Consider the following 17,334-nt stretch of genomic DNA (forward strand, 5'->3'; position numbering starts at 1 on the left):
GGGATCCAAGATCACAGAAGCTAAATCCTACACTGATACTTAAACACTAGTAATAAAGAGCAAATCACAGTACAAATCCCAAAAGCTGCTGCTCAAGGTATTGTCCAAATTATATCAAGTATAATGTGCCATTCTAGTCACCTGATTATGGATGCTCTTCAAAAGTTTTTTATGCCTCAATTACTTGAATTTTGAAATTTTATTATCTTTGTATGTTAAAGATCAAACGTTTTAAAATGAACTGTAAACATTTCAAATGCACACAATTAAAACATTGTAATTAAGAGAAAAATGTGTATAAAATATTTTGAGAAATTCCAAGAAGCAAAATTTCCATTTACTCATTAATTTGCATGCAAACTCTATACGAATTCCTTTGGAAACCAAACCAGTATGGCCAGACAGCATCTGTCCAAGTTACTGTTAGGTGAATAATTTACTTAGAGCCTTCTGTAACTATCATGAGTGAAAACATCCAGTAATTTAATACCATTAAAAATTAAAACACTTTGAGTCCTAAAAATAAATGCTAGAAATTAATTTGGAAGCTCATCAGCACATTTCAAAAATTGTAAGCAATATTAAATGAAATATGGCAAATGTGACATGACGCTCTTCCATAACGTTCTGAAGGTTAAGTCCACCAGTTACAATAATGCAGATAAACTGAACTGTGCTGGCTATGTAAAGTTCTGAAGAAAACTGCCAGTACTATGCTCCTCTTGGGAAGTTAGACATTAGGTATTACAAATAAAAGATGATGTCAAATGTACAAGGGTACTTCAAAATTACATAAAGGTATCTGTCTCCAACCTTACCCAATGGAGACCTGACATAAGACTAGAATCCTCATTCATTGAATGAGGATTAGGAAAGCCTCATTGAATTAAGTTTGTATTCAGTGATTTTACTTATTTATTCACACTGACCATCTTTTAAGTGAATATTAAAAGTGTTCATAACTCCTGAATTAGAGATTCAGCCTGTCATCAAACTGCTGGAGTGGAAACGTAACAAACCCCCGCATTTGGTCAACGTAAATGCAGGCAAGCAGAGGTAGCAGTCCGTATCCAATTTGAACAATTACACAATCATCATCATTTGTTACTCTTCTGAAGCTGAATTCAGGTTTTCAACTTGGTTTGGCAAAATTTCCAACAAAATTTTGGCAGATCAGGGGGTGATGATTTTATTCAGCAAAATTGATTATAACATGGCCTGACGAAGTATCTCGGCCCAAAGCGTCGACAGTGCTTCTCCCTATAGATGCTGCCTGGCCTGCTGTGTTCCACCAGCAGTTTGTGTGCGTTGCTTGAATTTCCAGCATCTGCAGATTTCCTCGTGTTTGATTACAACATGTTCTCTTTTATGAAAGTAGGTCACTTTTCGAAGGAAAGATTAAGGGGAATATCAGCACATAGTTCAACACTTGAAGTATATATACCCCAATGAACTGAAGACTGGAGGAAAAATGCAGCCATTGCAGATTTTAGCACTGAAGAGATGGGGAGGTAAAATCATGCATGGATTTAAAAATTAGAATGCCAAAGTTTTAAAATGTGTTGTTGAATCAGGAATCATTGTCGGTTAGCAAACTGACACTGAGGTAGTGCAGAGAAAGAACTCACTACAAGGTCTTTAGGTTCGTAGGAATGGTCTTGGGGACTGAGAGAGGAGCTGGGGGTCAGGTTAAGTTTTACAGACAGGATTGTAGGGTAATTAGGGGTGAAACCAGAGTCTGGGTCTCTGATTCACACTCAAATGCAAGCAACATAGATGTGTGATGAAGGGCATCCATAGACAAGATATTGAGCCCTCAGATCAACAAGTCTTCGGTGTGGTCTAGGATTGCAGCTCCACCCATCAGGAGACTAGGGCCAGTGATTCCTTAGGCACGAGTCAGCGAGACTAGAGTTCAAGGCTTAGTGTTTGGGGCCCTCACTGCCGAGTCCTAGATTGACACCAAAGATTGAAGCGCAATTGTCAATCAGATGTTGAGGCCCACTGGCCAAAATGAGTCCGAGTTTGTTGAGGAAGTCAAAGGAAAGGGGCTTGTTTTCCTGTTGTTGGTGGGCATGCTATGCTGGTGCCAGAGTGCGTGCAACACATGCAGGCTGCCCTCAACTCTGCCTTAGGTTGTTAACACAAATGACACCTATCACTTTGTTTCAATGTATATGTGATAAATAAATGAATCTGAATCTAAGATCAGTCAGAGTTTGGTACAAGTTCAAGTTAGTGAAAGTGGGAGCTATAGCCAGGAAGCAATGGAAACATTGCTAGATGTACCAATACCAGGTGCACTACAAAAGAAATACACAAATACAGCAGAATGTTGATAATGATCTAGGTTGGGGCTCCTCAAATGCTATTACACAGATTATATTTTGAAGAACAGTGTTAGAAAAGGTCTTTTTTAAAAACTTTAAATTTAACTAATACATGATCCATAACATTAACTCGAATGGAGTAGGAGGGTAGTTTGCAAGGGAAACTGATAGGAGGTGTTTAAGTTATGAAAAGGTATGAACAATAGTTGGGGAGAAATTGCTCCCATCTGTGGAAAGGTCAAAGTTGAGGACAAAGAATGAAGGCCTGAAAATGTGACACCATATTTTAAAAATAATTGCAATGGGAATGCAATACCAAGGGGATTGTAGTAAAGGCAGTTAACTGCAAGATGCAAATGGATGCAGAATTGGAACTGAAGCCACATATGATCATAGTAGCATTTATCAGTGAAGGTGGAATTAACTATAAACTGGAACAGAACTTCAGCATAGGAGTCAGAAAATTCTGTTCAAGACTCAGATGAGTATCAGAGAGACAAGAATTTGTAGCACTGTGGAGAAGGGGTATGGAAGAGGAGAGACACAGAGTCAGTACAGGCTGAAACCACCACGGTGGGCTTCACAGCTGAACAGGTGAGAAGACAGCTGAAACTTCTCCACCCAAGCAAGGCTGCAGGCCCGGATGGTGTCAGCCCCAGGGTGCTCAAAGCCTGTGCCCCCCAGCTATGTGAACTACTTCACCATGTCTTCAACCTGAGCCTGAGTCTCCAGAGGGTTTCTGTGATGTGGAAGGCGTCCTGCCTCATTCCTGTACCGAAGACACCGCGCCCCAATGGCTCCAATGACTACAGACCGGTGGAATTGACCTTCCACATCATTAAGACCCTGGAGAGACTTGTTCTAGAGCAGCCCCAGCCTACGGTTAGGCCACACTTAGACCCCACTCGAGTTCACCTATCAGCTCGGACTAGGAGTTGAGGATGCCATCGTCTACCTGCTGAACCGTGTCTACGCCCACCTGGTCAAGCCAGCGAGCACTGTGAAAGTCATGTTTTTTGACTTCTCCAGTGCATTCAACACCATCCGCCCTGCTCTGCTGGGTGAGAAGCTGACAGTGATGCAGGTGGATGCTTCCCTGGTGTCATGGATTATTGATTACCTGATTGGCAGACCACAGCACATGCACTTGCAACACTGTGTCAGACAGAGTGGTCAGCAGCACTGGGGCTCCACAGGGGACTGTCCTGTCTCCCTTTCTCTTCACCATCTACACCTCGGACTTGAACTACAACACAGAGTCTTCCATCTTCAGAAGTTTTCTGATGACTCTGCCATAGTTGGATGTATCAGCAAGGGAGATGAGGCTGAGTTCAGGGCTACGGTGGGAAACTTTGTCACATGGTGCGAGCAGAATCATCTGCAGCTTAATGTGAAAAAGACTAAGGAGCTGGTGGTGGACCTGATGAGGGCTAAGGCACCGGTGACCCCTGTTTCCATCCAAGGAGTCAGTGTGGAAATAATGGGGGATTACAAATGGACAATAAACTGGACTGGTCAAAGAACACTGAGACCGTCTACAAGAAGGGTCAGAGCCATCTCTATTTCCTGAGGAGAGTGAGGTCCTTTAACATCTGCCGGACGATGCTGAAGATGTTCTACGAGGCTGTGGTGGCCAGTGCTATCATGTTTGCTGTTGTGTGCTGGGGCAGCAGACACCAACAGAATCAAAAAACTCATTCGTAAGGCCAGTGATGTTGTGGGGATGGAACTGGACTCTCTCACAGTGGTGTCTGAAAAGAGGATGCTGTCCAAGTTGCATGCCATCTTGGACAATGACTCCCATCCACTCCATAATGTACTGGTTAGGCACAGGAGTACATTCAGCCAGAGATTCATTTCACCGAGATGTACCACTGAGTGTCACAGGAAGTCATTCCTACCTGTGGCCATCAAACTTTACAACTCCTCCCTCGGAGTGTCAGACACCCTGAGCCAATAGGCTGGTCCTGGACTTACTTTTTCCACTTGGCATGATTAACTTATTATTATTGAATTATTTATGGTTTTATATTGCTATATTTCTTCACTATTCTTGGTTGGTGCGGCTGTAACAAAACCCAATTTCCCTCGAGATCAATAAAGTATGTCTGTCTGTCAGTCAGTCACCTGGGGAAATGACTCCACTGCTATAACTGTTGTTTTTTTCTGTGAAAACAAACCGAAAACAATTCAGGGAGTCTAGCAGCATCAATAGGGAAAATATAAATGGGAAATTTGCAGGTTAAATCCCCTTCAGTCAATAACTACACAAGTTGTTTCTGAATATTTCCTGTATTATCTACTGTATATAACTAGTCAGTTAATGAGAAATAATGGCAAAGGTGAATGAGGGCAAACATCTATAAGGTTATGTATATGAAAGCAACATACAATGTTCATGCTCAGCATCAGTCGTAGAGGTAATAAATGCATTAATAATCTGTTGAGACATACTGCCGTTAGCATAGATTACTCAATCATAAGTAAAGAATGCAGAGCACAGTCAGTAGAGCACAATTCATTGATCTAGCTGTGGAATAGAGAAGAAATGTACATCACCACAGACCTGGTAGGCCAGCAAATTATGGAGCAGTAAGTAAAAGATGCCCAAGGCAAAGGGTTAATTTGATTGGATCAGCTCTGATGAGAGTGCTGAATGAACTTTGTGAATAGTGATAAAAACACAAAAGGATGGAAATTAAAAATGTTCCACCTGAAGAGCTAATTCAAACTTACAGAGAATAATCCAGGTATTGGAAACATTGCAGTATTATATAGCAGTGGAGAGGCTGAAGAGGCTGTAAGAGGGAAAGAGGAAATGGCATATAGCATTAAAGGAATTACAGTGCATTTTTATGTAGCAGCCCAGTATTAGAAAGAATTCATTGCAAATAAGCGTACAAACTTAAAATATAAATTGGAGGAAATTATTTTGCTCACATTAATGACTCTCATGTGGAATACCAATTTATATGCTAGCAAAAAAATAAAATTACAAGACTTTCAGATCCCACAACAACCCAATCCAATATACTCTACATCACTGTTTTATTCATTGAGTATACACTGCTCTACACTGCTCTACTACTACCTTTTGAGGAAAACTAAACAAAAGATGACAGCATTGGAAAGCAAAGTGCCAAACCACTCAATTGTGGAACATCTGGACAGTGAAGATGCACACATCAGGATACTCTTCGTTGACTACAGCTCTGCATTCAACACCAACATCCCCTCAAAATTAATCAATAAGCTTCAAGACCTCGATCTCAACTTGTACAACTGGATCCTCAATTTCCTCACCTGCAGGATTCCAGTGTCAGTTCAGATTAGCAACAAGATTTCCTCTACAATCACCATCAGCACAGCATGTGTATATATGTCCACACACACACACACACACACAATGCTCCTCCTTAGTGTGGCTTCTGCTCCCTTCACCCCTCCCACTGAAGAAGGGTCTCGGCCTGAAACATCGACTGTTTATTCATTTCCATAGATGCTGCCTGACCTGCTGAGTTCTTCCAGCATTTTATGTTTTACTCTGGATCTCCAGGGTCTGCAGAATCTTGTGTTTCTGATTTGTGTTCTGTCAAACTGATGTGGGAACGTTCCCTTTATCCAGGTAGAACAGATTGTCCAACCCTTGGATGTGATAGAAAAAAAGGATCAGCCATGATTGAATGGTGGAGCAGACTCGATGGGCCAGATGGCCTGGTTCTGCTCCTATGTCTTATGGTCTTAAGTTTGCTGATGACACCACTGTCATTGTCCAAATCAAAGATAGTGATGAATCAACATATGGGGGGAGATTAAAAGTCTGGCTGGGTAGAGTGGCAATAACAACCTCTCACTCAATGTCAGCAAGACCAAGGAGCTGATTATTGACTACAAGAGGAGGAAACCAGAGGTCCATGAGCCAGTCCTCATCAGGCAATCAGAGGTGAAGATGGTCAGCAACTTTAAATTCCTCAGTGTTATCGCTGCTGCCTTTTGAAGACTAAACAAAAGAAGAGAACAATGCTGGAAAGCAATGTGTCTAACCACTCAATCCCGATATTCTTTGTATTTACTGTGAATGCCCACAAGGAAATAAACCTCAGCATTGTATCTGGTGACATATGCATTTTGATAATAAATTTACTTTGAACCCTTATTGTAAACAGTACACTATAAATTGTAAAAGCCAAACATTTTCAGAATTCTTAAAAATTCTTGTCAATTGGAATCTGGGAATACTCAGACTTTCTTTACCAGCAGCACCAAAAGCTGAATTAAAAACATGAACTATCACATCTCCAAATCTGGAAAAGTAACAACTCAAACTCAAGGTACTAATATACAGCGTTTTTTTTGTTGCAATTTTTGTAATACATTCTTTGTAGCTTCAATTAAAAAAAACGGAGAGTGGTGAGTGCGTGGAATGGGCTGCCGGCGGCAGTGGAGGTGGAAATTATAGGGTCTTTTTTAAAAAAGGCTCCTGGATAGGTACATGGAGCTTAGAAAAAGAGGGCTATGGGTAAGGACATGTTCGGCACAGCTTTGTGGGTTGAAGGGCCTGTATCGTGCTGTAGGTTTTCTATGTTTCTATGACATTCTGCACCTTTCCCTCTCAATCATTAAGAACTTGCATTCCTAATACCTTTGACACAGAAGATGTCAGTGTTAGGAAGGCTCTTCACTTGAATGTTTTAATGGAACCAAGTGATGCAATGGAAAGTTTGCTCATGCTAATAACCAGAAAATTCACACTACCTTCCTTGCCCCCATTTATGGCTCTTCTAATTGTTGCAAAATTCTTTTCCTTGCACCCATGAAGCTTTTTAAGACCACAAAAAACATATTCTGGCACATAATACCAAGTAAAACAACCTGAAGTGGTACTTCACAGCATCATACACCTAAGGGGATAGTAGGACAACCCAAAATAATATTTAAGGGTGTCTACAAGTACTGAAGTAAAGTTTAGAGATAGAATTCAAGGAGGGATCTTGACAACTGAAGATATATCTAAAAGGTTATCAAACTGGAGGAGGCAGAGGTAAAGAAAAACATTAAATAAAACAGCAATTGGAAGTTTGCTTCTTTGTTCTAGTTTATGGAACGTTCCTAAAAATATTCTTTGAACACATACATTCAGGAAGCCCAAAAGATTCCATTCAGTCATATACACCAAAAAAATTTCAAAGCTCAAAAATATTCCTCAAAACACCACTCAAAAGAATTAACCCCTCTAAAAAATTAACTCTAGACTCGATACATCTCAGTTCCAGAAATATACTGCAAAACTCCTACCTGGAAAACTCACTGGCTTCGCACAAAGGCCAAGCGTCTTACAACAGACGTGTAATGTAGGAGCCTAATAACTTCTAAATGCTGTTCTATCTATGCAAAAAGGAATAAACAGATATCAGCAACTCATTATTAATACCACTTTATAACAAATACCTAAACTGTCTATAAAAGATTAGAAAAAATATTCATTGCCTTATCCAGCACCTCAACTCCCAATGGGGGGAATAAAGAGTGGTCTTGTCTATGAGATCTGATTAAATCTGGGGTCAAAGAGGGGTTAGGAAATTACTCAACATTTTTGCTAAAGTATATACCAAACCTTTGTATTAATAGGACAGCTAAATTAATTGACCTTTTTCTCTTAAATGATAATTTATCTATTTGAGCGATCACCCAGAAGTTTTACTTATACAACTGAATGATATTTTTAAAAAAAGGTGCTCTAGCCTGAGCTTTTTGGAATCAATTTGATCAGCATTCTGAGGGACCTTCTTCAGCTCTGAAATTTTTCGTGTACACTAACAGAGTAATGGAAGCTTCTGGACTATATGAATGTGAGAGTCCCAGGAATATTTTGCATATTCCCCCTTCGACTATGTGGGAAATTTGGGCATACTCTCATTTCCTCTAAAATCTCCAATGTGACTCATTAGCTATTGTAAATGCCCCTGTTGTAGATGATTTGTGAGGAATTTAGGTGTGTATGTGTGGGAGAAGGGTGCAGGAGGAAGAAGACAGGACTAATGGTCTAAAAGAATTCCTAATCCATAAGGAAATATGAAAATGTTCAAATAAATATATTCAGAATGTGTTATGTTATTGGAATTGACTTTATCGCTTACATCCTTCACATACATAAGTAAAAGAACTTCACATTAAGTCTCCGTCTAAATGTGTAATTTACAATAAATAGTATGTACAACAGGACAGTCAATACAACATAGAAATACAGTTGTGTTAGCATGAATTGGTCCTGGCTTTTATGCTGCGGTACCATTTCCCAGATGGTAGCAGCTGGAACAGTTTATGGCTGGGGTGACTCGGGTCTCCAATGATCCTTCGGGCCCTTTTTACACACCTGTCTCTGTAAATGTTGTGAATAGTGGGAAATTCACAACTACAGATGCACTGGGCTGTCTGCACCACTCTCAGCAGAGTCCTGCAATTGAAGGAAGTAGTTCCCATATCAGGCAGTGATGCAGGCAGTCAGGATGCTCTCAATTGTGCCCCTATAGAAAGTTCCTAGGATGTGGGGGTCCATACCAAACTTCAACCATCTGAGGTGAAAGAGGTGTTGTGCCTTTTTCACCACACAGCCAGTAGGTACAAACCATGCAAGATCGTCTGTGATGTTTATGCCGAGGAACTTCAAGCTGTTCACCCTCTCAACCCTACATCCATTGATGTCAACAGGGGCAAGCCTGTCTCCATTCCTCCTGGAGTAAACAACCAGTTCCTTAGTTTTTGCGACATTGAGGGAGAGGTTGTTTTCTTGACACCACTGTGTCAGGGTGATGATTTCTTCTCTGTAGGCTGCCTCATTATTATTTGAGATTAGGCCAATCAGTGTAGTGTCACCAGCAAATTTAATTAGCAAATTGGAGCTATGGGTGGTGACACAGTCATGGATAAACAGAGAGTAAAGGAGGGGGCTTAGTACACAGCCCTGAGGGGCACCTGTGTTGAGGGTCAGAGGTGTGGGAGCCCACTCTTACCACCTGCCAGTGATCTGACAAGAAGTCCAGAATCCAGCCACACAAGGCAGGGTGAAGGCCAAGGTCTTCAAGCTGCTTGTCAAGCCTGGATAGAATTATGGTGTGGAATGCTGAACTTTAGTCCAAGAACAGCATTCTCACATAAGCATCCTTCTCCAGATGTGCAAGGACTTCTGTAATGAAAGCACATTTCACAGTGTATGTTTGAAACATCAGCAAGTTTCTGCTGTTATTAGTTTAAAAGTGAACTCAGAAGCAAAGCACTATGGATTCACCAACATATCTGGGAAGTTTAGGACTACTATATTCATGTAGGGGCCCTCAAACTTAACAGTAAACCTGAGGATTGTTGACATTTTAATGTGCAACTGCAAGAGCCAGCAAAGTATCCGGCCTCGGGTCTCACAAGCATTAGTCATAGAAAGAAAGATAGATTGTGATGCCATGAATTTAGGAGATCCTCAGGATCTTGCCATTCAGACAATCTTTCAAGACTTGAGTACACAGAAGTGCAGATTTGTAAATTATTAAGTGTGCATTAATGCTGAAAGTATGATCTAAGTACTTTTCAGCTGTTCTACCAGCCAGTCTCTTCCTCACCTTCCTTTTGCACAATCATCCAAGGCACCAATATCTGCTGGTTCGACCTTAACACAATCAGTAGTCTGTTAAATGTGTCAACTATCTAACCAATCTAAAAGATAGCACAATTTTAAATAAGCAAATTTTGTTATACAAGAGTCCCCGGGTTACGAACAAGTTCCGTTCCTGAGTCCGTCTTTAAGTCGGATTTGTACGCAAGTCAGAACAAGTACATCCGGTATTATTTAGCGTCAGTTAGTCAGACGTTTGTCTTAGTATATAGTATATATTTTACCTTTCTATGCATATAAAACACTTAAGAAACTTGAGCATTCCAATAATGAAACCACTGTGTTGCTTAGTAATAGCTGTAGCTTTCATCGGGGCAGGGCCTTTCACATGTTCCATTATTCTCACTTTATCCTTTAAAATTGCTGCAATCATTGACTGACTGTAGCCTAACGCTTTTCCAATGACCGATGAGATTTCACCTCTTTCCAAACACTTTATTATTTCCATTTCATTTTCAATCATGATCGCTTCCCGTTAATGGAACAGAAACACTGTGGGTGGTGGGTCCTGAGCTGCACCGGCTCCCGAGGTCAGGGGGGTCCTCAGGACCACCACACTGAATTCCCTGGGTCCTAAACTCCACAACACTGAAACAGGTTAAATGGGGCAAGTGGGGGCTGTGCTGGGTTTGGGTATTTGATCCTCCACAATATTCCGCATGGGAATTTAAACTGGAGGTGGCAATGTTTTTTTTACGAGGTCAAGTTGCAAGCTCAACGTCAACCCAGTGCACTCGGAAGCGATCTGTCACTGGACTGAACTCGGGAACCTCTGTTCTCAAGCACGGCACTGATCTCACTGTGCCACCAGCTGACCGGAAAAGGGTGGGGAGGCGGGGTCAGGATGAATCTTGCTAAGAAAAGTTTAAGCCAAATACAAAGTTACACACTCAACATAGTGTCAACGGCAATGACTTAAAATGGCGGACGGCGTTGCGATCTGACTTAAAATAGCTGACAGCGTTTTCCTTCCTCAGTTTGTAGGTACGGGTTGTCCGTAAGTCGGATGTTTGTAACTCGGGGACTACCTGTCCTCCAAAATTCCTGCAATAAACACTCAAATGCAAAAGTAAAGATTGTTTACAACTGGACTTGAACTACAATGTTAAAATGTTTACTCTTTTTGCAAAACAAATTTTTGACTCAAGCCAAAGGTTAGTCACATCAGAAATCCCCATGATTTCAAATTAAACTGTTGATATGAAAACATTAAAAATACCATTAAAAAGTTCTTTGCTTAAGTATTTATTCTTAACCTTTGGATGTTAATTCACTCCGCTACAGCAGTTTATTTACTGTTACACTGGGAAATTAGCCCTTGAATGCTCGAATACTGATACTCCAGATTCCTCTAGTGTTCCAACAGACAGCTGCATGCAGAATATCATCCCATTCTTCCCCAGACACAGTAATTAACAAGGTATGGGTGCTTTACACTTGGAAATCCCTTACTGACATGGAATGATTGGAAATGGTCTTTATTACATTCTACTCTGCAGCAGGATAGAGGGAGAAAATGGGTAAAGTGCACAATGCAATGACATTGCTAGGCAGCAAAATTTAAAGCACATCTGTGAATTTTCTAGAGATAATATTTGCATTTCAAGGGGAATGGTCATACATGATTTGTAATACCAGATACTATCGCAATAAGAAATCAGGAAATGGAAAACTTACTAAATATCTACTTGGTACAGGTCCTTAGAGGAAAGGGATGAGGGAAAGTACAAGAGATAAAAAGGAAAATAAAAGCAATTAGGAGATTTAGCTGTTTAAATAAGAAGATTATCACTAACATTAACTGTGGGAGAGGTATCAGAGTCTGTTATTAGAAATTAAATTTCTACACTTCAATTTTTTCTAGTAGGAAAGTTCAGAACAGTTTGAAAAGGGGAGGAGGTAGAAGGAAATTGGTGCTAGGGAAGTTACGAGCTGCAGATCTCTCCAGTTAAAAAAAAAGGCAAAACTCAAAAGGTATCTTTCGTATACAGGACAGGGAGAGGATCAGGACTTTATTAATTCATCGGCAAAAAAGGGTTTAAGCAATGAAAGTCTTTAAAGTGGCATAGGATGCAAGCTATTTTTTTTAAACTTACCTGCAGCAACATCACAGGAACATTTTAGAGATATTAAGAATGATACAAGAAACAATTAAGACAAAAAGGTCCATTTTATTATAAAATGATCCTGAAATTCAAACGGAAACAAATAGGCAGGATCTGCTCATGCAGTCATTACAGGGGTATTGAACAAAGTTTGTGATGATAACTGAGAATCAAACACTCCAGGGCAGTTAGCATTTTACCATAGGCTGCCATGGTAATGTAGCAGTGTGACACAATTGGAGCTTGAAGCATCAGAGTTCAGAGTTCAATTTTGCATTCTCTAAGTTTGTATCGCCTTCCCTTGAGCACGTGGGTTTCCACTGGGTGCTCTGGTTTCCTCCCACAGTCCAAAGACATACCAGATCACTAGACATACAGTGATCACATAGATCACTGTAAGCGGTTCTGCGATTAGGCTAGGATTAAAGAGGTGTGTTGCTTGGCAATGTGGCTCATTGGGCCTTATGGGCCTGTTCCATGCTGCATCTCAAAATAAATAAATTTTGGAAGAATAGGTACAGAGGAAAAGGAGACAGACTCATTCCATTAAGAAAAGGATAAGAATGACAGAGGCAAGAGGTAAACTTAGAAGGTCAAGATGTTATTAGTCTGGGAGGAGATAAAAAATAGAACAGGAAATAAAGAAATGGGGGCTTGTAGCAAAGGCACAACAATAATCGTGGGCCACTAATCTTCATGTAAATAGAGCAAATCAAATTAGCAAAGGTACACTGCAGGATGTACTGCTAGACTACACCCAGAACAAACAAGTTTTAAAAATCATTTAGCAAACAAGCCCTTTCAGATCTAGTCATGTGAAATGAGGGAGGGAGCTAAAGCAATCACTGGAGATTTGTAAATTAATGCCTCTAAAGGCTGGCATACTCCTTGTATTCAGTGCTGAAGATATTCTGGAAAGATTCCAATGGATTGGAAAACTACAAATGAACAGCCTGTTATATAAAAAAAAGCTCAATTTAAGGAAATAGGAAGACCAAAGTGGAAAATTATAGTATAGTAGTCTGACATGTCACTGGAAAAATTCTAGATTCCTTTATTGAGGAAGTAAACAATTAAAAAGTCATAATATAATCAAGCAGAATCACGATTTTTCTATGAAAGGGAAATCATGCTTGACAAATTCATTAGATTTCTTTGAAAATATAAACAGCAGATGAAAGAGAAGCCAGTAGATGTAGTTTGTTTGGATTTCCAGAGAGATCCAAAAGCCCACATAAAGGTTACTGCACAAAAAAAAAGGCTAAACATGCTGCCCATAATATACAAGCATGTATGCAGTATTGGCCAATTAAGAGAATAAAATTATTATTTTCATCTTGGCATGTTGTGATGTTGTGCCTCAGAAATATAATCCATATTTATAATGTGTGAAAAGAACTGGATTACTAAACAGGTAGCCAATTGTTGACAATAGAGACAGGTAAGAAAACAAGTTAGGATGAGAATATGAAATCAAAATAAAAGGGATTAATTGCAAGTTAAAGGTGGGGAAAAATCTCCGAGATAAAATGGAATAGGGAACATCTATTTAGAGAGAAACAATACAATGTTGTTGTACAGAGAAACTAGAATGTCCTAACACAAGAAAGATTAAGTCAACAGACCTTGTAGGCACAACTTATAGTTAAGGAAGGCAAATGGAGTATTGCCAAGCTACTACTGTACTTAGTACTGCCAGTACCACACCTAGACAATCATATCTAGCTTCTCTCTCCTTATTTAATGGAAGCTATACTTGCTTTGGAGGCAGACCAGATCAATTCTGGAATTTGCTTATAGGAAAAAGGTGAACTTGCTATACTCATTGGTCTTTAAAAGAATGGAGGGGGTGGGGGGAGAAAAGGGCCACACAAAATTCAGAAGGGGGACAAAGTGGTTTCAAAATGATGTATCCCCTGGCTGAGAATCTAAATCTGGGGGAATTTTAGACTTAACATTATCCAATATCAGATCATGCATGCTTTTACTTTTGAATAGGCAAAGGGTGGTAAACTCTAATTTCTTAAATATCTAAAAGATTTCAATGAACAATTCAGGCAAATACTGGACAATATGTCATTTGACTTAACTAAATGCTCAGAAATATGTTGTAAGAAACAAGTAAAGGCAACTCAACTCTTAAGTAGTTCTTTTGCCCCACATTTTCATTGAAACAGACCTTTTTCTCCAAGTTGTAGTTAAGTTTTCTTTAAAGCACAACAGTTTAGATGTGTAGAAAAGAAAAATAGTCAATGGCAAATTGTGAATTTCATCAAATTCTGAAGTCTACAGTTAAAATGCAGCATGCCTGAAAACCAGGACTTGAAGAATTTGAATCAGACGGAATAAAACTAAATAAACCCTATCAGAATTTAAAACTTTGATCATAATGAAAACTTCCATCTATTATTTTAATAACTTATCCTTAATGCTGGTGAGCTTGTTAATTTCATGTAATTGCTCTTTGACCATCCCACAATTTGTACACCTTATTCTATAAACAAGAGGACAGCTGGGAACACAAATGTGCAAATAATGAAATTTAAAACCAAATTTTAAATAATGCACTCATAATAATGGACATATGTCAGCTATTGAAGCAAATTATTGTTGTACAAACTAAATACAAATGACACAGTGGTACAGCAAAAACTCAATGAGGAAAGTATATGACTCCATATCTTACCACACCTAACCCACAATGAAACTATACACCAACCCTGAAGATGAAAGCCTGCTTCACCAAAGGGGTCCTTAGCTCCCAAAACAAATGTACTATCCCCTGTTGTGGTTCCTTTACCACCACCTTCCTTCTTAATGGAAGAAGCAGCACAGTTGCTCTTAGTGCAGAAATATTCAGGTCTAATGCCTACACATCAGCAGCAAACAAAAATTGGGAAAACTCCAAAAGTCATCATAAATCAGGATACAGTGAAATATTTCATTAGCAAGTTCCCCCTTTTATTATTGGATCTTAATTTTTACTCAAATGTTACATTTAGCTCGATATATATATATATATATATATATATATAGATATGATTGCAAGAAAAAGAGACCTCTTTGCAATTACCAGGTCTTTATATTATTTACTCATAAAATCTGCCCTGATACCAAACACAATCTGCCTAAATTAGTAATGACAAACAATTGTACTTCTTCTCAACACCAAGTACACCATTTAAACAATCACAGTCTAGTTTCATAAAAGTATGTGAACCTCTGGGGTAATGCCTCTTACAAACGCTATTTGGAGTCAGGTGTTCTAATCAGTGAAATCAGATTGGAGGTGTAGGCTGTAGAGGTGCCCTGCCTGTTAAAAATATACACAAAGTCAGGTTACTGACAGTGCCTGCTTTTCTCAAGAAAAATCTGTTTATATACACCATGCCTTGACCAAAATAACTTTCAAAGGATATTAGAAAAAAAATTGTAGAGGTGCATGAAGCTGGAAAAGGCTACAAAAGCATTTCTAAAGACCTGAGAGGTCATCAGTCCACAGTGAGAAAATGTCAACAAATGGAAGGAATTCAGTACTATTGTACTGAAGTGGGTGCCTTGCAAAGGTCACAACAAGAGCACAACATTCAATGCTGAAGGAGGTGAAAAAGAACCCAAGGGTAACAGCAAAGGACCTGCAGAAATCTCTAGAACTTGCTAAAGTTTCTGTTCTTGCGTCCACTATAAGAAAAACACTGAACAAGAAAGCTGTTCGTTGAAGGACACCACAAAGGAAACCTCTTCTTCAAAAAAAATTGCTGCATGTCTCAAGTTTGCAAAAGATCACCTGGATGTTCCACAACTAACTTCTGGGACAATGTTCTGTGGACAGAAGAGACAAAAGTTTAACTTCTTGGCAGAAATGCACACAACTATATTTGGAAGAAAAAGGACACCAACACCAATACCTCTTCCTTATTGTGAAGCAGGGTGAAAGGAGGTTATAGCTTGGAGCTGCTTTGATGCCTCAGGACCAGGATAGGTTGTAATCATAGAGGGAACACTGAACTCAAATTGTATCAAGACAGTTTTACAGGAAAATGTCAGTGATGAGGTCCATCACCTGAAGCCATTTTCCAATCTGCTGGAACCATTCTAGAATCTAGTGATTCTTAAAAGATCACTGCAACTGCCTCCACAATTTCTTCAACCACCTCTTCCAGAATCCTTGGGTACACACCATCTGGTCCAGCCCTTCACCTACCTATCCCCCTTTAGCCCCTTCAAGTACAGTGTTCTTTTCCAATCAATTCTGGCCAACTCCTCTCATCCCTCTGTAACTCCCTTTACTCCACTATAATACCGATACATCTGACTCTTAGCTTCTCCTTCCCAAATATCAGAGTTAATTCTATCATGTTACGTGGGCTCAACCACAAGTTCCCTTAAAAAGCCATCTGGTAGGCAGTCTATAAATTTCCCCTCTTGGAAATCAGTACTAACCTGATTTTCCCCAATCTGCATGCATATGAAATTCCCCATGACTATTGTAACACTGCCCTTGTGGCATGCATTCCTATCTTCCACAGTAATTTGTAGACCACATTCTTACTATTATTTGTGGGTCTGTATACAACTCCCATCAGGGTCATCTTACTCTCTCAGTTCCTTAGCTCTATCCACAATGATTCAACACCCTTCAACCTTATGTCACCTCTTTCTGATGATTTGATTTCCACTTTTTTTAAAAAAAACCAACATAGCAACACCACCCACTCTGACTTCCTGTCTGTCCTTTCAATACAATGTATATCCTTGGATGTTAAACTTACAACTATAATCTTCTTTCAGCCAAGATTTAGTTCTGCCTACGTCATACATCCCAATCTGTAACTGTGCTACAAGTTCATCTACCTTATTCTATATACTGTGTGCATTCAAATATAACCCCTTTAGTCCTGTAGTCACCTTTTTCCATTTTTGTCCACTTTTAGCATTGAAACTCATCCTGTTAACTGCAATTTTGGCCTATCATCAGCCTCTTCTTGCTAGTAGTCTCACAACACAGCCTCTCTTTTGGAAACCAAATACCTCATCGCCAGCACTATCATTGCAGTTCCCACCCTCCTTCCAAACTAATTTAAACCCCCCCCCCCCCCCCCAAACAAACCTACAGCTCCAGCCAACCTGCCTGCAAGAATATTGGGCTCCCCTCAGATTTGGGTATAACCCATTCTTTTTGTACAGGTGTACCTTTCCCAGAAGAAATCTCAATGAGCCATAAATCTAAATCACT

The 17,334-nt window shown here is 39.7% G+C and overlaps 1 protein-coding gene across 10 annotated transcripts in view; it reads right to left on the reverse strand.

Moving 5' to 3' along the window:
* pwwp2b (PWWP domain containing 2B) overlaps nucleotides 1-17,334 on the reverse strand; it is a 68,437-nt gene that overhangs the window by 35,135 nt on the left and 15,968 nt on the right. For 2 of the 10 annotated variants that reach the window (XR_009507467.1, XR_009507466.1), the window contains exon 4: nucleotides 7,626-7,715. The exons of the other annotated variants lie outside the window; for them this stretch is intronic. The gene's annotated coding sequence lies outside the window, so the exon portion shown is untranslated. The remainder of the gene's footprint in view (nucleotides 1-7,625; nucleotides 7,716-17,334) is intronic. 10 annotated transcript variants of the gene reach the window in all.

The sequence above is a fragment of the Hypanus sabinus genome, chromosome 22, assembly GCF_030144855.1.
Source record: "Hypanus sabinus isolate sHypSab1 chromosome 22, sHypSab1.hap1, whole genome shotgun sequence".
NCBI lineage: Eukaryota > Metazoa > Chordata > Chondrichthyes > Myliobatiformes > Dasyatidae > Hypanus > Hypanus sabinus.